Genomic DNA, 21,226 nt, shown 5'->3' with positions numbered 1-21,226 from the left:
TGGCTGCCCTGGGCGCAGCGTGTATTGTAAGGATTGGGGTTACCGCAAGTTTCTTCTACTATAAGGCTGTAAGGAGTCAATACTACTGCCAACCCAAGTTTTAAAGCGGCAAGGAGAGGAAGAGAGAGCCAGGAGGAGGTGTGGGCTGTGCTCTCTCTTTCCCCCTCCTCCTCCTCATAAGCTTGCACATAATGATGGGGGGGGGGGGCATTTTGGCATCTTTGCCCTGGGCACTAGTTGGTCTTGTCCCAGCACTGGAAGATAGTCTTCTGATTCAGGTAGCTTGTTGGCAGGCAATCTCTGAAACATATGTTCCTTGTAGGTCCAACCCAAGCCACTCCTAATGGCTATCTTGCTGCAAGCTGAAGAGCAGAGACTTGGAGACACCTAACAGCCCTCCTCCCACCCTGTACTGGTGCTGCTCTGCCCATCCATGGCACTTATCCAAGTCAGCATTCCCTCTGGCGCGGCATGGCACGATGATTACTCGTACTATGCGCCTGTACCTTTGACTTTTCCCCCTCCCCTTTTTATCCTCCCTTTCTGCTCCGATTCTTAACAATCTTCTCTCTAATTTCAGACGTTTATATATTAACATTGGGTGTCTTTTGGGTGATACTGATACTGCAGTACCATTGTATTGCCAATTTTATTTTGATGCTCAAATGTGGCATCCAGAAGAAAAGTAAACGAATCGGCACTCTTTCCCCACATGAAAAAATGACACCCAGGGCAGCTTCCCCAACTGCCCCTCCCTTGTCCCAGCCCTGGCTTCCCCACAGATGCTCTCTGATAGCGCTGTGGTATCTCAATCTGCTTTTGTCAAACCTTCAAGGGCCTCCCTTTAAGCCTATCAAGGATATATTGCCTTGGCTGATATTGATTGAAAACTGAAGGAGCTTGGCTGGAAATTATGTGGGCAAACAGCAGCTGCATCAAATTAACCCGCAAGGGAAAGAATCTACATTACAGCACACTGTCTTTAATGCAGTGTTGGTTGATGTCTGGTACATATTAAGTCCAAACATTGAAAAAAGTCTATAGAGAGAAGATAGTCACCGCTCCAATTAGGTATGTGGATGAATCCGTATCCTCTCAGAGAAACCCAGGTGCAATGCACGAAGCAATTGTAGAAAGAAATGTTTGGACAGCCGCACTCTGGAAAAACCTTCTCGTTTGCCTTTTATTGATAAAAGTTTTCAAACACCACACATCACAGCAAAGACAGGGGCATACAGCTGACGTTTCGCACTACAATCAGTGCTTACTCATAGATTGTAGTGCGAAACGTCAGCTGTATGCCCCTGTCTTTGCTGTGATGTGTGGTGTTTGAAAACTTTTATCAATAAAAGGCAACCAAGAAGGTTTTTCCAGAGTGCGGCTGTCCAAACATTTCTTTCTACAATTGAAAAAAATCTCACGCATGTGGTATCGCCATACTCAGGAGGAGTAGCATAATGTGTTTTGGGGTGTAATTCTAAGTATTCCTATGCTATGTGTGAGAACTATATTACAAAACTGACAAGTTTGTGTAAAAAAATAAAATTGTTTACGCATTTTCTAAAAACTTGTGGCAACAAAGTGAAATCTTTAAAAGACTCATAGTGCTTCTGAAAAAATATCTTGGGGTGTTTTCTCTCCAAAATGTTGCCATTTTGTGGGCGTTTCTACTGTCCTGGTGCTCCAGGGCTTCCAAAAATGTGAGAGGCAGTCAGGAAATTGGATGCGTATCTTATGTTCCTTAAAAGCCCGAAGTGCTCCTTGGATTTTGGGCCTCTATATATGGTTAGATTGTGAAAAACTCTCGCACAGGTGGTATTTCAATACTCAGGAGGTGTAGTAGAATGTGTTTTGGGGTAAATTATGTATACCTATACTGTGAGTTAGAAGTATCTTATTAATTGGCAACTTAGTGTAAAAACAAATACATTTTTATTTTATTTTATTTTTGCATTTCCCAAAAATGTGTAGCAAAAAAATGACATCTGCAAAAGACTCATTATGCCTCTTAGAAAATACCTTAGGGTGATTGCTTTACAAAATGTGGTCAATTTGTGGGTGTTTCCACTGTTCTGGTGCTCCAGGGCAGCCTGAAAGTTGGAGTAATTTATGCCCCAAGAAAGCCTGAAGGTGCCCCTTGGATTTTGGGTCTCTTTTTGCAGTTAGGCTGTGAAAAAGTCTCACATGTGATATCCCCATACTTGGGGGGAGTAGCAGAATGTTTTTGGGATGTAATTGTAAGTATGCTTATGTTGTGTGTGAGAAATAACTAAAATTACAACTTTTTTTTATTTCTTAATTTTCCAAAATATATTAGCAATAAAATTACCAATAACAAAAATGACAAATGACAAAAATTCACTATACTTCTTACTAAATACCTAGGATTGTCTACTTTCCACAAAGGTGGTATATTTGATGGTATTTGTACTGTCCACTCATTTTAGGGTCTAATGAAATGAGATAGGCCATCTAGACATCATGACTGATCAATTTTAAAATATATACAGTATATATAGCATAGTTTGTAGACTCTATAACGTTCACACACACTACAATTTATATTTTTCATCCCAGATGAAGTATTTTTATACGAAATGCATCGGGTCGCTTCCACTGCCGCCTCAATTGTGTATACACGCTTGATTATTTCAGCCTACATGTGAGTGTAATTGCTGTCTTTTACAAATAAATGTTTTTTTTGTTACAATTTTACGCTACCCTTCTCTTTTTCCTTTTAAACAAACATCTCTGATACCACTTTGAGTGGTTGGGCCTAGGAACCTTCCCTTTCATCAAAAAGTTCCCCTTGAAGCTGTGTCCTATCAGAAGCATTGGATGATCATCACATCTAGCTGCCTGCTTCCATGACCCTGGATATACGCTTTTAAGCCTTTTTTGACTTCAGGCGACATACGTCCCCTTTAGTCCACCATTTCCGGTAAGCAGATTACTACACTGTTGGTGGTGGTCTGATCACTACAAGGACGTCATTGCATTCCTTGGATTGTATCCCTTCTCACGTGGTGGAATATAATTTATATGGACTTTTGCATCCTTTTATATCACATTGTTTATTCACGCATCATGTTTTTTTATTTTGTTCACACACTTAATGAGACCATGTTGCAATTATGAACGGTCACTGAGTTCTTCTTGTCACTTAATATAAGATCCAAGTATAATTTTATTATTTACCTGGTTTAAGTGCTACACTTTATTTTTTCCTTCTGTTTTTGCTTTTTTATTCAAAACTAGCTGTGTTAGCTGCTGTACTCTCTAAGCAGCGCAGTGTTTACCATATTTCTATGACGTTCACACACACTACATTTTATACACCGATTTGGATTACTTTACCAAAGAAATTTAGCGGAACACATTTCAGCCTAAATTTATGAAGACATGTTTATTTATTTGCAAAATGGTAACAAAGAAAATGTTTTTTTTTTTTTTAAATGTTGGTTTTATTTATTTATATATATATATATATATATATATATATATATATATATATATATATATATATATATATATATATATATATATATATATAAATAGTGGTGATTAAATACCACAAATTAAAGCTCTATCTGGCTAAAAAAAAAAAAATTACTGCATGACTGAGTAATTGTAATTGTCATTTAAAGTGTAAAAGCACTGAAAACTTAAAAATGGCCTGGGCAGGAAGGGGGTGAAAGTGTCCGGTCTTGAAGTGGTTAACCACTAAAGACCCGCACCATTATGCAGGTTAATGCGGAGGTTACAACAAAAACCTGGGGAATGCCCAGGGAAAAACCAAGCCTACTTACCGACCAGCTTGCAGAGAACCAATTAACCTGTCTACAGTATGCGTTAAAAACAGGGGTTCGGTCTGCACGCATTTGCAAACGCATGCGTGAGCCACAGAGCCGCGCCAAGGCACCCTGCAATATCTGTGGTCCTAACACTAAACAATGAGCGTCCCCACAGTGGAGGCACATGCATTTTAATGGATAGACAGGGGCAGGTGAACTGAAGGGAAGCCACCCCTCCTTTAAAGGTACAAGAGCACACCAAGCACCCAGCATGTAGCACAATGGCTGCAAAGGTGTTGGTGCACTGATGGACCAATATAAACACCACAGGTGAAGCATAAACATGTCCACTGCCCCCATCTATAGCTGGCCATAACAGTAAGTAGCATTGGAAGGCTAAAGCAGATAACAACAAAAACCTGGGGAATGCCCAGGGAAAAACCAAGCCTACTTACCGACCAGCTTGCAGAGAACCAATTAACCTGTCTACAGTATGCGTTAAAAACAGGGGTTCGGTCCGCACGCATTTGCAAACGCATGCGTGAGCCACAGAGCCGCGCCAAGGCACCCTGCAATATCTGTGGTCCTAACACTAAACAATGAGCGTCCCCACAGTGGAGGCACATGCATTTTAATGGATAGACAGCGGAGGTTCACCCTAAAACACCCTAAAACATTTTTCTACCTTTACATTGTGCTCGCTTGCAACAATGACAGTATGCGTTTTTTTTTCGCTGTACATACCTTCGTACAGCTATTTTTCCCCACAGCTTCCGGGTAGTTAATCACGCGGCAGTGGTCGTTCCTATCCAGCAGGTGATTGACGTGATGACAAAAACGACCTCCCTGTCACATAAGGAGCGTCACGAGTTGCCGAAAGAAGCCGAACGGCGGTGCGCAGGCGCCGTATAACGCCGACTCGCAGTTTGGCTTCTTTCGGCAAATCGCTCCTTATGCGACGGGGGGAGGTAGTTTTTGTCATCACGTCAATCACCTGCTGGATAGGAACGCCCACTCCCGCGGGATTCACTACCTGGAAGCCAGGGAAGAAAATAGCTGTACGAGGTATGTACAGCAAAAAAACAAACAAAAAAAAACGGCATACTGTCATTGTCGAGAGTCAGCTCAATGTATTGTTAGAAAATAGTTTTTAGGGTGAACCCTAAGGACCTTGCCCTTTTTTGAGATTTGGCACTGCGTCACTTTAACTGACAATTGACAATTGACCGACGTGGCTCCCAAACAAAATTGGCGTCCTTTTTTTTCCCACAAATAGAGCTTTCTTTTGGTGGTATTTGATTACCTCTGCGGTTTTTATTTTTTGTGCTATAAACAAAAATAGAGCGACAATTTAGAAAAAAATTTAATATTTTTTACATTTTGCTATAATAAATATCCCCAAAAAAGATATAAAAAAACATATTTTTTCCTCAGTTTAGGCCAATACATATTCTTTTACCTATTTTTGGTAAAGAAAAAAATCGCAATAAGCGTTTATCGATTGGTTTGCGCAAAATTTATAGCGTTTACAAAATAGGGGATAGTTTTATGGCATTTTTATAAAAAATTTTTTTTTTTTTACTAGTAATGGCGGCAATCAGCGTTTTTTTTCATGACTGCCACATTATGGCGGACAAATCGAACACTTTTGACACATTTTTGGGACAATTGTCATTTTCACAGCGAAAAGTGCTATAAAAATGCCCTGATTACTGTGAAAATGACAATGGCAGTGAAGGGGTTAACCACTGTGGCGCTAAGGGGTTAAGTGTGCCCTAAAGGAGTGATTCTTACTGTAGGGGGGCGTGGCTTTAGGTGTGACGTCACTCATCGCCGTTCCCTATATCATGAAACAGACGATCAGTGTCACTGCCACACAGAAGAACGGGGAAGATGCGTTTACACACACCTCTCCCCGTTCTTCAGCTCCTGTGACCGATCGCGGGACACCGGCGGCGATCGGGGCAGCGGGTCCCGGTCACGGAGCTTCAGGCCGTGTCGCGAGCCCACCGGCGGCGGCGGTGCTCGCGACCCCACGACTGGGCTCTTAAAGGCAACGTACAGGTAGGTGCCTGTGCCCAGCCGTGCCCTTCTGCCGACGTATATTGGCGTGAAGGGGTCCTTAAGTAGTTAACTAGCGCTAAACCCTAACCAGATAAAATGTACTTAGCTAAAGCACTGTGTATCAAATAACTGCCACATTAAAAAAAGAAAAAAAAGTTGTCATCTTTTTTCACCTTCTGTTGCTACCTCCTGCCTGTTATGTGGACCTTCTCCAGCTTTGGCGGAACCACTGTTCTGAATTGGTTTTATGAAAGTGAAAATGTTGGAGCAGTCCCATGCAACGTGCGAAAAAACCACCTATATGGGAACGTGTGACAGGGTGACATTGCAGGGGCTCAATTGGAGACACTTCTCACATCATAACAAGAGATGCCTTAACAAGGACCGTCGTGGCAGGATCACCAGATATTCTTTTACATGAGATGCTGTATTCTGGACCCTCCAACAAGGAAAAATCCTAGGTAGTTCTCCCTGTTTATGAAGGGCTGGTCAGCTGTGCTTGCCATAATTAACCACCCTGTCTGTACTGTGCAGAAAATCTTCATTAACAACTGGTAACTAGATTTGAACCCTGTCTGCCCAAAGCGTTAAAGGTGTAGAGATTGGGCTTCTTGCATTGTATGTTATTCAGGACAGACTTGGGACAAAAAACTTGCAGTCAGCCATGACACCTCCTCCTGAGAAACATCTAAAAAGGTAAGATATATTTTTAAAAAACGTTTTAGTTATGCTGTGTAAATTGGGAACACTTAACGACTTAAAGGGGTGGTTCACCCTAAAAACTACTTTTTTTTATTACACTGCCCCCCCCACATTACAATACGATTAAGGCTATTATTATTTTTTTGATGCTGTACATACCTTTGTACAGCATATTCACCCGTTGCTAGTCCCGCGGGAGTGGGCGTTCCTCACATGTCTGTGATTGACATTTTGACCAAAAACGAGCTCCCCCCGTCGCGTAAGCCGCGTCACGGTTGGCGAAAGGAGCCGAACGGTGAGTCGGCGCTATACTGCGCATGCGCATCGCCATTCGGCTCCGTTCGCCAATCGTGACACGGCTTACGCGACGGGGGGAGCTTGTTTTTGGTCAAAATGTCAATCACAGACATGTGAGGAAAGCCCACTCCCGTGGGACTCGCAACGGGTGAATATGCTGTACAAAGGTATGTACAGCATCAAAAAAATAATGATAGCCTTAATCGTATTGTAATGTGGGGGGCCAGTGTAATAAAAAAAAGTAGTTTTTAGGGTGAACCACCCCTTTAAGACCTGGACCAAAATGCAGCTGAAGGACCAGGCCAGGTTTTGCGATTCGGGACTGCGTCGCTTTAACAGACAATTGCGCGGTCGTGCGATGTGTCTCTCAAACAAAATTGGCGTCCTTTTTTTCCCACAAATAGAGCTTTCTTTTGGTGGTATTTGATCATCTCTGCGGTTTTTATTTTTTGCACTATAAACAAAAATAGAGCGACAATTTTGAAAAAAATTCAATATTTTTTACTTTTTGCTATAATAAATATCCCCCGAAAATATATAATTTTTTTTTCCTCAGTTTAGGCCGATACGTATTCTTCTACCTATTTTTGGTAAAAAAAAAGCGCAAAAAGTGTTTATCGGTTGGTTTGCGCAAAATGTATAGCGTTTACAAAATAGGGGATAGTTTCATTGCATTTTTATAAATTTTTTTTTTTTACTGCTAATGGCGGCGATCATCGATTTTTTTCGTGACTACGAAATTATGGCGGACACTTCGGACAATTTTGACACATTTTTGGGACCATTGTCATTTTCACAGCAAAAAATGCATTTAAAATGCATTGTTTACTGTGGAAATGACAGTTGCAGTTTGGGAGTTAACCACAGGGGGCGCTGAAGGGGTTATGTGTGACCTCAAGTGTGTTTACAACTGTAGGGGGGTGTGGCTGTAGGTGTGACGTCATCGATTGTGGATCCCTATAAAAGAGATCACACGAACGATGACACCGCCACAGTGAAGAACGGGGAAGCCGTGTTTACACACAGCTCTCCCCGTTCTTCAGCTCCGGGGACTGATCGCGGGACTCCAGCGGCGATCGGGTCCGCTGGTCCCGCGGTCCTGGTCACGGAGCTTTGGACCGGGTCGCGGGCGCGCGCCCACCACCCACGGCTGGGCTTAAAGATCAACGTACATATACGTTGATGTGCCCAGCCGTGCCATTCTGCCGACGTATATGTGCAGGAGGCGGTCCTTAAGTGGTTAACAAACATATAGTGGGGTTTTTCCCCTTATTTATCTGCAAAAATAGAAATGCCCTTTAAATGACTTGTCGTATATTTGTTAGATCCCCTTTTTTGCTGTTAGATCCCTTTTTTGCAAATAAACACAAATGTGGGGGTAGAGAGGAACCAGACATCATTCGTTACATGTGTGGCAGAGGAAGTTTAACTCTTAAGCTGCACATGCACCATGAGCTAGTCGCTGCCTGATTCTGCTTTTTCACTCTCTGTATGTGCAGGAACATTTTCACTGACCACACATTCTTGGTGAGGACATGGACTGGGAAGATTAGAAAACCTGTGTTAGTTGCCGTTCCCTCTGAAGCTATACAGTGCTGGCAGTGTCTGTACAAATCTCCTTCTGCCACCTTCACCATCCATCTCTTTGCCATCACAGGTGCTGGTGGGTGGTCTGACCACCCTTGCATAGCCCAGCCTTGTGGCCACGCAAGTTGTGGGCCTCGGCTAAGCATTTCTCCTGCCCCTTTTTGTTTTACCCTGTTATTTATTTATTTTTTCTTATCTTACTTATTATGCATTCAACAAATTGGAGGATCTGCCAATTTTTTGGTCATATTTGTAGCACCCTCTAGTTAGGTAGGTGCTAGAATGAGGATTTTTCTAGCAGAGTAGGAAAATTTAGGCAGGCCTAGCTGGTGACTAGGCCTGTTTGTTTTCATTCTGGGCTGGGAGTGGTTGAGGGCAGGGCTGGGTGACTCACATGCAGCATCACTGTCACCTCCATCTTCTTTCTAGATGGTGCTAGAGGAGGAGAGATGGAGCTTCCTGGGGTATTCTGAGGAGCCTTGACTAATCCCCAACTTGGATTGGAAGGGGGCAGGCCTCCCTAAATACCCAGGGTCAGCCAAGCCCAGGGAGCTCTCCAATCTGGGGGGGGGTGACCTTGGGCCGGGGCTCGGGTGTATCCAAAAGGAGAAAAAAGATCCTGCAGGAGAGGGACATAAGAGAGCAAATAAGAGGACAGCAGGAGAGAACACTGCTTAGAGACTAGCAAGGCTGCTAGTTAGTTTAGGTTTCACTAGCTGCAGGTTTGATTGCTTCCTTCTGGCAGATTCCAGAATATAGTGGACTGGATGAAGCAAATCAGCAGCTGAATATTTTTGCTGTCTCAGCCAATCCCTAACTAAGGAGAGGGTGCCCAGGTGGTGGCTGGTAGTGAGCATAAACAGTCTGAAGCTTGGAGCTGCCTCGTTCTTGTCCAGGAGGTGAAGTTCCCAGCCTGAAGGGCTACTGCACTTCTGGGCAGCCAAGCAGTTTGTTTTACCTGTTCTCATTGAGGTCCCAGCTGTGCCAGAGCTGGGGGGCTTGTTCTGCTAAATTCTTTGAAGTTAAGATAGAACAGGATTTCACTGGGGGGTCTGTTCTAGAAGATTCACTGAGGAGTTGTCTGCCTGACATATAAAGATATATATGGAAGCGGTTTAACTGCCAAAGAATTTGTATTTCATTCTATCCAGTCCTGAGATTTACACAGTCCTGCCAAACAGCATAGGCATATCTGGCAGGACAGGAGAGCTGTTTTTTCTTTGATGCAGTTAGGTAACAGTTTAAAGGTCTTGTCCCTCCCCCAGCCTGTGACTGAACATGGCAAGGAGAAGCAGATGGATGTGGATGTGGTGGAGATTGTGACATCAATGTCCCGCCTCTCCACCTCATCCAATCAGAGACCACCTTGTATTCATTGGAAAAAATACAAGGCATTCTGTGAATGGTGGGTGGCAAGACAAGTGACCTCTTGTGGTTAATATGCATAATGGCAGCTGCTCTGCACTGGACCTGGAAGATTGTGGCACTGTAATAGCAGTGAGCATTTGCATCTTGCACAGGGATCTCACAGATATTAGATATACATAATTACATTTAGGGATGAGCTCCGCGTTCGATTCGAACGTATGTTCGACTCGAACATCGGTCGTTCGATCGTTCGTCGAAACTCGAACAAAACGGGTCGTTCGCGCCAAATTCGAGTGACGCAAAACGTCCCATAATTCACTGGGGCGTTGAGCGCTGATGATTGGCCAAGCATGCTGTATGTCCCGCATGCTTGGCCAATCACAGCGCTCAAAAAACGAAGAGCCATAATTGGCCAAAGCCAGGGTGGCTTTGGCCAATTATGGCTCAGGGGGATTAGTACACGCCCCCCACTATAAAAGGCAGCCTGCACGGCTGCCTAGTGTAGTGTGTTGGCGGTTCTAGAGAAGATCAGTCAGTCAGACAGAGAGAGATAGAGAGATAGAGACACAGGGCCTGATTTACTAAGCTATGTGCGCTGCGCTGGTTCATGCATTAATTAGTACTCCGGGTGGAGGCTTAATCAGGCGCATGAACCAGCGTAGCAGCCGGCGCATTGAAAGTAATATGTAAAGCCGCGCCGAACTCCCTATAGAAGTCTATGGGAGAAATCAAAAGTGTTCATTTTAAAGGCTAATCTGCAAGTTTTGTCCTAAAAAGTGTTTGGGGACCTCAGTCCTGCCCCAGGGAACATGTATCAATGCTTTTTTTATTTTTTAAAACGGCCGTTTTTTCGGGAGCAGTGAAATTAATAATTCTTAAAGTGAAACAATAAAAGTGAAATATTCCTTTAAATTTCGTACCTAGGGGGGGTGTAATGTCAGCATGTGAAATAGCGCATTTTTCCCGCACTTAGAACTCCCCCTGCACAAAGTGACATTCTGAAGGAAAAAAGTCATTTAAAAATTCACACGCGGCTATAATGAATTGTCGGCTCTGACAATTCTAAAGGGATTCATTCATAAAACAAACAAAAAAATGTGTAGGGGTTCCCCCAAATTAAATTACCAGGCCCTTCAGGTCTGGAATGGATATTAAGGGGAACCCCGCCGTAAAAACCAAAAAAAAAAAAGACGTGCGGTTCCCGGCAAATATCCATTCCAGACCCTTCAGGTCTGGTGTGGATTTTAAGGGGAACTCCACCCCAAATTGAAAAAAAAAATGGCGTGGAGTCCCCCTAAAAATCCACACCAGACCCTTATCCGAGCACGTTGACCTGGCCGGCCGCAGAAAAGAGGGGGGGACAGAGTGCGGCCCCCCCCCTCTCCTGAACCGCACCAGGCCACATGCCCTCAACATGGGGAGGATGTCCCCATGTTGATGGGGACAAGGGTCTCATCCCCACAACCCTTGCCCGGTGGTTGTGGGGGTATGCGGGCGGGAGGTTTATCAGAATCTGGAAGACCCCTTTAACAAAGGGGACCCCCAGATCCTGACCCCCCCCCTGTGTGAAATGGTAATGGGGTACATTGTACCTCTACCATTTCACCCCAAAAAAAATGTCAAAGTGATAAAAATGACAGTAGCCGGTTTTTGACAAATCTTTTAATAAAATCTTCTTTTCTTCTTTCCTTCGGGTCCACATCTTGCCCGACGTCTTCTTCTATCTTCTCCGTCCGTCCTTCCGCCTTCTGGTCCCGCATCTTGCCCGTTGTCTTCTCCGTCCGCCTCCTCGTCCGCATCTTGGGTCTTCTGCGGTCTTCTGCTCGGTCCGCCGCCTTCTCGTCCCCTGCGTTTGAATTGTAATTGGCCGCCGTTTTCCCGCTCCTGGGACCCGCCCCCCTCTGACGCCACAAGTAAACTCCTTAGAAGGTCATGTGCGTCAGAGGGGGGCGGGGTCACATGAGTGTGACACGGCGGGAACTTCTTCTCCGGGCGGCGCGATTGAAATTGAATTCCCCCGCTGTGTGACGCTCTGCGACCCCGCCCCCCTCTGACGCACATGACCTTCTAAGGAGTTTACTTGTGGCGTCAGAGGGGGGCGGGTCCCAGGAGCGGGAAAACGGCGGCCAATTACAATTCAAACGCAGGGGACGAGAAGGCGGCGGACTGAGAAGAAGACCGCAGAAGACCCAAGATGCGGACGAGGAGGCGGACGGAGAAGACAACGGGCAAGATGCGGGACCAGAAGGCGGAAGGACGGACGGAGAAGATAGAAGAAGACGTCGGGCAAGATGTGGACCCGAAGGAAAGAAGAAAAGAAGATTTTATTAAAAGATTTGTCAAAAACCGGCTACTGTCATTTTTATCACTTTGACATTTTTTTTGGGGTGAAATGGTAGAGGTACAATGTACCCCATTACCATTTCACACAGGGGGGGGGTCAGGATCTGGGGGTCCCCTTTGTTAAAGGGGTCTTCCAGATTCTGATAAACCTCCCGCCCGCATACCCCCACAACCACCGGGCAAGGGTTGTGGGGATGAGACCCTTGTCCCCATCAACATGGGGACATCCTCCCCATGTTGAGGGCATGTGGCCTGGTGCGGTTCAGGAGAGGGGGGGGGCCGCACTCTGTCCCCCCCTCTTTTCTGCGGCCGGCCAGGTCAACGTGCTCGGATAAGGGTCTGGTGTGGATTTTTAGGGGGACTCCACGCCATTTTTTTTTCAATTTGGGGTGGAGTTCCCCTTAAAATCCACACCAGACCTGAAGGGTCTGGAATGGATATTTGCCGGGAACCGCACGTCTTTTTTTTTTTTGGTTTTTACGGCGGGGTTCCCCTTAATATCCATTCCAGACCTGAAGGGCCTGGTAATTTAATTTGGAGGGACCCCCTTTTTTTTTTTTTTTTTTTAATGAGCAATGACTCTATTCTTTATAGCCATGAGTACTTTAACCACTTGCCCACCGGGTTAATTCTGGCACTTCTCTCCTTCATGTGAAAATCACAATTTTTTGGCTAGAAAATTAATCAGAACCCCCAAACATTATATATTTTTTTTTAGCAGACATCCTAGGGAATAAAATGGCAGTCATTGCAATACTTTTTGTCACACCGTATTTGCGCAGCGGTCTTACAAGCGCACTTTTTTTGGATAAAAATCACTTTTTTGAATTAAAAAATAAGACAACAATACATTTTGCCCAATTTTTTTCTATATTGTGAAAGATAATGTTACGCCGAGTAAAATGATAACCAACATGTCACGCTTAAAAATTGCGCCCGCTCGTGGCATGGCGTCAAACTTTTACCCTTTAAAAATCTCGATAGGCGACGTTTAAAAAATTCTACAGGTTGCATTTTTTGAGTTGCAGAGTAGGTCTAGGGCTAGAATTATTGCTCTCACTCTAACGATCGCGGCGATACCTCACTTGTGTGGTTTGAATACTGTTTTCATATGCGGGCGCTACTCGCGTATGCGTTTGCTTCTGTGCGCGAGCTCGTCGGGACGGGGCGCTTTAAAAATTTTTTTTGGGGTTTTCGTATTTATTTTTATTTAGTTTTATAATGTTTTACACTGAAATAAAAAAATTAAAAAAAAATGATCAGTTTTCTTCCTATTACAAGGAATGTAAACATCCCTTGTAATAGGACTAGTGTGTGACAGGTCCTCTTTATGGAGAGAGGCGGGGTCAATAAGGCTGGAAAGCATGGTATTGAAAGAAAAAAAAAAAAGTTCTCATGCTTTCAGCTGCAATCATGTTCGTTCACCACAGTGGTGTAGTGTATAGCACTTTGACCTAGCAGCAAAAGAGTCGTTGGTTCGAATCCCGCCCGTGACAGCATCTGCATGGAGTTTGCATGTTCTCCCTGTGCCTGCGTGGGTTTCCTCCCACAATATAAAAACACGCTGTAAATCGGTTCCGGTCTAAATAAGCCCTAATATGCAGTAGTATATTTAGGTTTGGTTCTGCCCTAGGCCTGACTACATATCTGCACCTCCTAATAGAAAAATGACCCACCCCTTCCTGTCAAGGTCACACCCTGTTTTTGTATAACCCCGCCCAGTAATTTTCAGGGGACCCACACACTAGTTCTGGGGGGGCACTGGATTCCCTTAACCACTTCCATACCAGGCACTTACGCACCTTCCCGCCCAAGCCAATTTTCAGCTTTCAACACTGTCGCACTTTGAATGGCAATTGCGCGGTCATACAACACTGTACCCAAACAAAATTGGCGTCCTTTTTTCCCCACAAATAGAGCTTTCTTTTGTTGTTATTTGATCACCTCTGCGTTTTTTTTTATGCGCAACAACTAAAAAAAGACTGCAAATTTTGAAACCAAAAAAACGTTTTTCTTTTTTTAGGTTCATTTTTTTGTAAATAAGTTTTTCTCTTTCAATTACGGGCACTGATATGGCGGCACTGATGGGCACTCATGGGCGGCACAGATGGGCGGCACTTATGGGTGGCACTGATGGATACTTATGGGCGGCACTTATGGGTGGCACTGATGGATACTTATGGGTGGCACAGGTGGGCACTGATAGGTGGGCACTGTGCATGGATGGGCACTGTGGGGTGGCACTGATTTTCCCAGTCAGTGCCCATTTGTGGGCACTGATTGGCATCTTTTTTCTTATTTTTTAATGCTTTTTGTTTTTTTGTTCTATATTTTTTTTGTTTTTGCACACCCTGGTGGTCCAGGGTGGGCATCCCTGGTGGTCCAGTGTGGTGATCCGAGGGGGGGCTGCGCTTGTTGATTATAGTTCTTGTCAGGGGCGGACTGACCATTGAGTCACTCGGGCACTGCCCGAGGGCCCCATGCCACTAGAGGGCCCCATCCGGGTTGCCAGGCTCAGTAAAACCAGGGACAGTATGTAAAAATCTGTGTTTTTTTTAGATCTGTCCCCGATATGTCCAAAAATGACATGCTTTTAAGGTGAATATCCCAAGATTTTAGCTGCCCGCCTCTGCACTACCTCCTGGCGTGGTGGTCATCTGTAAGCCAGAGGGGCCCCATAATCTTCTATTGCCCAGGGGCCCCATGAGTTGTCAGTCCGCCCCTAGTTCTAGTTTAAGCACAAATTTCATAGAGTTTTATTGAGAGGCCTAAGAAAATATAACCATGCCAATAGGCCAGGATAGAGCGTTGCTAATATGTAGGAATGTGTGTGTTAGAGCACCCCACCCAATGTTAACTAAAAAATTATTAATTTGCAAATAAGTATTATCTGCTCATTTTTTTGGGGATGTCTGCACCCCTGATAGTGACAACATTTGTGAGGTGTCTTCACCCTTTCTAATTCATTCACTTCCTGTCACATAGCCAAACAGGAAGTGAGGGTAAAACCTTACTAATATCTTTTCTTGGGGACACAGAGATCAATCTAAATAGTTTCCCATTATGTAAATTGCACTCTAGCATTTTGCTGTGTACACCCCAAATTATTAGGGATCTTGGACTTTGGGGTCCATTTACTAAAGGCAAATCCACTCCTACAAGTGCAAAGCAAGGAAGAAAACAAAACAACTTTGCTTCTACAGGATTGGATGTTAAAACCATCAGTGCTTCCTCTCTGATTTTCAGCAACTATGCTTGTACTGCAGAGTGGCTTTGCCTTTACTAAACCCCAAACTAAATAATCATTTGGGGCAGGGATCCTCAAACTACGGCCCTCCAGCTGTTGTAGAACTACACATCCCATGAGGCCTTGTAATGCACTGACATTCACAGACATGACTAGGCATGATGGGAATTGTAGTTCCTGAACAACTGGAGGGCTGTAGTTTGAAGACCCATGATTTGGGGTGTACACAGCAGTGCTGGAGTGCAATTTGCTTAATGGGGACACTAGTTAGATTGACCGGTGTCCCCAAGAAATGACACTGGTAGGGTTTTAACCTCACTTCCTGTTCAGCTGTGACAGGAAGTGAAGCCAATTTTAAGAAAAGGGACACAAAGCTCAACACAAAAATAAAAAAACACAAAGCAGGGGTTCTAACACTCACTTGGCTTCCCTCAAACACCCACAATTTGAATAGGATTGCCTTGCGCTAGATTTAAGCACAGTGCTGTAAATCAGCACGTCAAGCCTGTCCACCAATAGCAAACCCCCCCCCCCCCCCCCCCCCACAGGCCATGTTTGCAGGTTTTCCTTCATCTTGCACATGTGCTTTAAAATACAGTCTGGACAGCAATTCTTGATAAGGGAAATCCCCAAAACATGTCCTGTCGGGGGTACTTGAGGGCTGAGGACCACTGCAGAATAAATAAAATACTTACCAGTTTTTGTCTTTAAAGTCATGGGGAATAAACATGGCAAACATTTCATGATTACACACCAGGAAAGAAGCTTAGACAAAAATCACACATAATTTGTTAGGCCCAAACCTAGTTCAGCTGCAGCTGTCAACATATGTAGCATGAAAAAGTAACAAAAGACAAACTTAACAATTTTAAAGTAATTTTTATTGGTCAACAAAACAAGGAAAGCAAAAAAAGACAAACAAACAAAAATACATTTCAAAATTCTAATTAACCATAGCTTCACACATTTTTCATAAAATAAGGCCACATAGACAAATACATCAAAGTGAACATCATTTAAAAATAAACCAAAACCATTGGCAAAATAAAACAAAACCCATGCAACAAACCACATTTGTGTTTAGCAACAGCATTTCTGCCAGCCTGCCCCTTCTGAGGGCAGCTGAGGACTGATCGATCCAAGCTTTTTATAACAGTGCTAGTAATGAATCAATTGAAATCACATGACCAAATTGCAGTCTCTAGTTTGGGTGAGCTTGTAATTGGGCACACCTGCAATTAACCCAAACCACGCTCTATGAGCATCCAAGGAGTGTTTTTCACCTTTTAAAAAGAAAGGATATTTTTTTTCTAAGTGTTTGAGCATGCTCAGTTCATCACACATGTAGGAACCAAGCTGCAATGGAATGAGAGCTTTTTTTTTTTGTTTCCCCTGATCTGATGCTTTCCAGCCTGAAGGGGAGGTGTTAAAGACAGAAGTAATCACGCACATTTAATAATCTATTTGTGTGAAAAAAAAGGTTGCCAATTTTGTTTGGGAGCCACGTCGCACGACTGCGCAATTGTCAGTTAAAGCGACACCGCGCCGAATCACAAAAACTTGCCCGGTCATTGACCAGAAATATGGTCCGGGCTCAAGTGGTTAAAAATTAACAAAACACAAAAGTGAGCCCAATTTTTGGGGATAATGTGAAAGATGATGTTACACTGAGTAAATAGATACCTTACATGTCACGCTTTACTATTGGAAACACTCCTGCAATGGGGCCAAAATGAATTCCGTGAATATCCCCATAGGCGACCTTTTATTTTTTTTTCCAGGTTACCAGTTTATAGTTACAAAGAAAGTCTAGTGGTAAAAGTATTGCTCTCGCTCTAACGCACGCGTCAATACCTCACATGTGTGGTTTGAACGATGTTTATATATGTGGGCGGGACTTGCGTAAGTCCCGCCCACATATGTAAAAATTATTTTAACTTTTGCTATAATAAATATCCCCAAAAATATATATTCAAAAAACTAAAAAAACCCTCAGTTTAGGCCGATACGTATTCTACATCTTTTTGGTTCCCAAAAATCGCAAATAGCGTTTAGTGTTTGGTTTTTGCAAAAGTTATAGCGTCTACAAATTTTTTTTTTTGTTGTTTTAACTAGTTATTGGGGCGATCAGCGATTTTTATCGGTACTGCGACATTATGGCGGACACATCGAACACTTTTTTGGAACCATTGGCATTTTTCTAGCGATCAGTGCTGTAAAAAATGCATTGCTTACTCAAAAAATGCCACTGGCAGGGAAGGGGTTAACACTAGGTGCGAGGGAGGGGTTAAATATGTTCCCTGGGTGTGTTCTAACTGTAGGGGGGGGTGGGACTGACATGTGTAAATGACAGATCGCTGTTCATGAAGGGGAACTCCAGACCCCCCCAAAAAAAATAAGGTGGGTTCCCTCCAGGTGCATACCAGGCTCTTAGGCTTGGTCTGGAACATAAGGGGTTAAACCGGGGCCAAAAAAAATAGCGTGGGCCCCCCCCCCCAAGATCCAAACCAAGCCCTTATCCCAGGCACGCAGTCTGGTCAGACAGGAATGGGGACGAGCGAGCGCCCCCCTCCCTCCTGAGCCATACCAGACCACATGCCCTCAACATGGGGGAGTGTGTGCTGTGGGGGAGGGGGGCACTGCCCCCCCACCCCAAAGCACTCTTGCCCCCATGTCGATAGGGACAAGAGCCTCTTCCCGACAACCCTGGCCGTTGGTTGTCGGGGTATGCGGGCGGAGAGCTTATCAGAATCTGAGAGACCCCTTTAATAAAGGGGTTCCCAGATTCCGGCCCCCCACCCTATGTGAATGAGTATGGGGTACATCGTACCTCTACCCATTCACATGGGGGAAATGTAAAGTAAAAAAAAAACACCACACAGAATAAAATATTTTATTAATCTGCTCCGGAGCCCCCCCTTTCTTCTTTAGCTCTCTTAGAAGGGGGGGTTTCTTCTCTCCCGATCTTCCGCCGGGACCCTGGGCTTCGGTGATTTCTGCCGGGGGAGGGCGCCATCCCTCGGTCCTCTCCGGAGCCTTCCGCCGGATGCCCCCACCCCATTTAAGCTCTTTTTCATTAGGGAGGGGCATCCGGACTTCGGGGTCTTCTGCCGGGGGATGGCGCCTATCCCCCGGTCTTTCCGGTGCCTTCCGCCAGGGTTCCGGTCTTCTGCCGGGGGTGCGCCAACTCCCCGGTCTTTTCTCTTCTGTCTTCTCTGCTCCCTCTTCTGCCTGGCTCCCCCGCGGAGCCAGGGCTTTCTTCCGTCTTCTTTCTTCTCTCTTCCTTCTTCTGCCTGTCTCCTCCGCGGAGCACAGGGCTTGTCTCCGCTGTCTTCTTCCTTCTCTTCCATTCGATGTTGACACGACGAGGTTCCGCGCTGACATGCCGTGTCAGCGGCGGGCATGGACTTATATAGGGTAATGCCACCATGTGACCTCAACCCATGTGACATCACATTCCCTGGGCATGATGGGAATGTGATGTCACATGGGTTGAGGTCACATAGTGGCATTGCCCTATATAAGTCCATGCCCACTGCTCAGACGGCATTCCAGCGCCGGACCTCGTCGTGTCAACATCCAATGGAAGAGAAGGAAGAAGACAGCGGAGACAAGCCCTGTGCTCCCGGAGGAGACAGGCAGAAGAAGGAAGAGAGAAGAAAGAAAGCCCTGGCTCCGCGGGGGAGCCAGGCAGAAGAGGGAGCAGAGAAGACAGAAGAGAAAAGACCGGGGAGTTGGCGCACCCCCGGCAGAAGACCAGGAAGACCGGAACCCTGGCGGAAGGCACCGGAAAGACCGGGGGATAGGCGCCATCCCCCGGCAGAAGACCCCGAAGTCCGGATGCCCCTCCCTAATGAAAAAGAGCTTAAATGGGGTGGGGGCATCCGGCGGAAGGCTCCGGAGAGGACCGAGGGATGGCGCCCTCCCCCGGCAGCAATCACCGAAGCCCAGGGTCCCGGCGGAAGATCGGGAGAGAAGAAACCCCCCCTTCTAAGAGAGCTAAAGAAGAAAGGGGGGGCTCCGGAGCAGATTAATAAAATATTTTATTCTGTGTGGTGTTTTTTTTTTACTTTACATTTCCCTCATGTGAATGGGTAGAGGTACGATGTACCCCATACTCATTCACATAGGGTGGGGGGCCGGCATCTGGGGGCCCCCTTATTAAAGGGAGCTCGCAGATTCCGATTAGCCCCGCCCGCATACCCCGACAACCAATGGCAAGGGTTGTCGGGAAGAGGCTCTTGTCCCTATCGACATGGGGGCAAGAGTGCTGTGGGGTGGGGGGGCAGTGCCCCCCTCCCCCACAGCACACACTCCCCCATGTTGAGGGCATGCGGTCTGGTAAGGCTCAGGAGGGGGGGGGGGCGCTCGCTCGTCCCCTCCCCCATTCCTGTCCGGGCCAGACTGCATGCTTGGGATGAGGGCTTGGTTTGGATCTGGGGGGGACCCCCGCGCTAAATCGGCGCGGGTTTAACCCCTCACGTTCCGGACCAAGCCTAAGAGCCTAATGTAGCCCTGAAGGGGGACCCGCGCCGATTTCAAGTTTGAAATTTGGCGCCGAGTTCCCCTTCAGGGCTGAAAACAGCTCGGAGATTCCCGTGCGCCGCGTCACGCAGCGCATTCATGGGTACGCCGCTTGGTATTTACCAAGATTTTCACGGCGTACTGACAAGGCGCACGGGAATCCCTGACTTTTCTCTCTGCGCATGCCCATACTGCATACTGCAAATGAACCTCCCGAGGTTCAGGCGCACTGTGCAAGCGTACGGGGATCTGTTTTCAAAAAACACTTTCCCTTTCAATTCGGCCCGCCAAACACTTCAAAACACATGTCACTTCACTTCCCCTGCATCCCCCCACCTCCCCCCTTAATAAACTCCCGCCCAAACCCCCGCAATTTATAGTTTAATGTGCCGTGCGCCAGGTCTGTACTGGTGCACAATGCACCCTCTCCTGGGCGCACGGAGCACATTAGTAACTAGGGAAATACACTGCACTAGCAGCGTATTTCTTTAGTAAATGGCCAAACGGCTGCTACTCCTGCTTTTACTCCATGAGTCATGGAGTAAAGGCTTGGTAAATCAGGCCCACAGTGTCTTAACCAGATAGATAGATAGATAGATAGATAGATAGATAGATAGATAGATAGATAGAGTAGGAAGTGTAGTCAGTATAGTTAAAAGTACAGTTTGTAGAGAATATATTCACATCCTTAGGCGTTGTCAATATATTTATAAACTGTACAGCTCAGCTAGTTTATCTATCAGGCAGGAGATTGTTCAACATGCAGCGCTCTAACGTGTTGTATTGCCTGCATTAGGGATTTACTTTAAATATAATTATTCTGTGTTATTTAACGTGTGCTAGTTAATTGCACACACAGACGCATTACCTGTTACTGCACGTGTGCAATTTATTTGCACAGAAGCGCAGTCGCTGTTAATGCAACTGGGCTATTGAATTGCACAGAAACGCAGTCGCTATTACTGCGTGCGTGCTGTTTAATAGCAACTAAAGGCAGTTGGTGTCACTGCGTGCGTGCTGTTAAATCGCATTTGACCGCAGTCGCTATTACTGCGTGCGTGCTGTTTAATAGCAACTAAAGGCAGTTGGTGTCACTGCGTGCGTGCTGTTAAATCGCATTTGACCGCAGTCGCTATTACTGTGTGCGTGCTGTTTAATAGCAACTAAAGGCAGTTGGTGTCACTGCGTGCGTGCTGTTAAATCGCATTTGACCGCAGTCGCTATTACTGTGTGCGTGCTGTTTAATAGCAACTAAAGGCAGTTGGTGTCACTGCGTGCGTGCTGTTAAATCGCATTTGAC

General features: G+C 45.5%; 1 protein-coding gene across 1 annotated transcript in view; it reads right to left on the bottom strand.

The window, feature by feature from the left end:
- Positions 1-21,226, bottom strand: part of P2RY11 (purinergic receptor P2Y11) — a 78,323-nt gene that overhangs the window by 56,447 nt on the left and 650 nt on the right. The window lies entirely within an intron of this gene.

The sequence above is a fragment of the Rana temporaria genome, chromosome 3, assembly GCF_905171775.1.
Source record: "Rana temporaria chromosome 3, aRanTem1.1, whole genome shotgun sequence".
In the NCBI taxonomy this organism is placed as follows: Eukaryota; Metazoa; Chordata; class Amphibia; order Anura; family Ranidae; genus Rana; species Rana temporaria.
The sequence above is the reverse complement of the archived record's forward strand: the minus strand, read 5'-3'. Positions and strand labels throughout refer to the sequence as shown.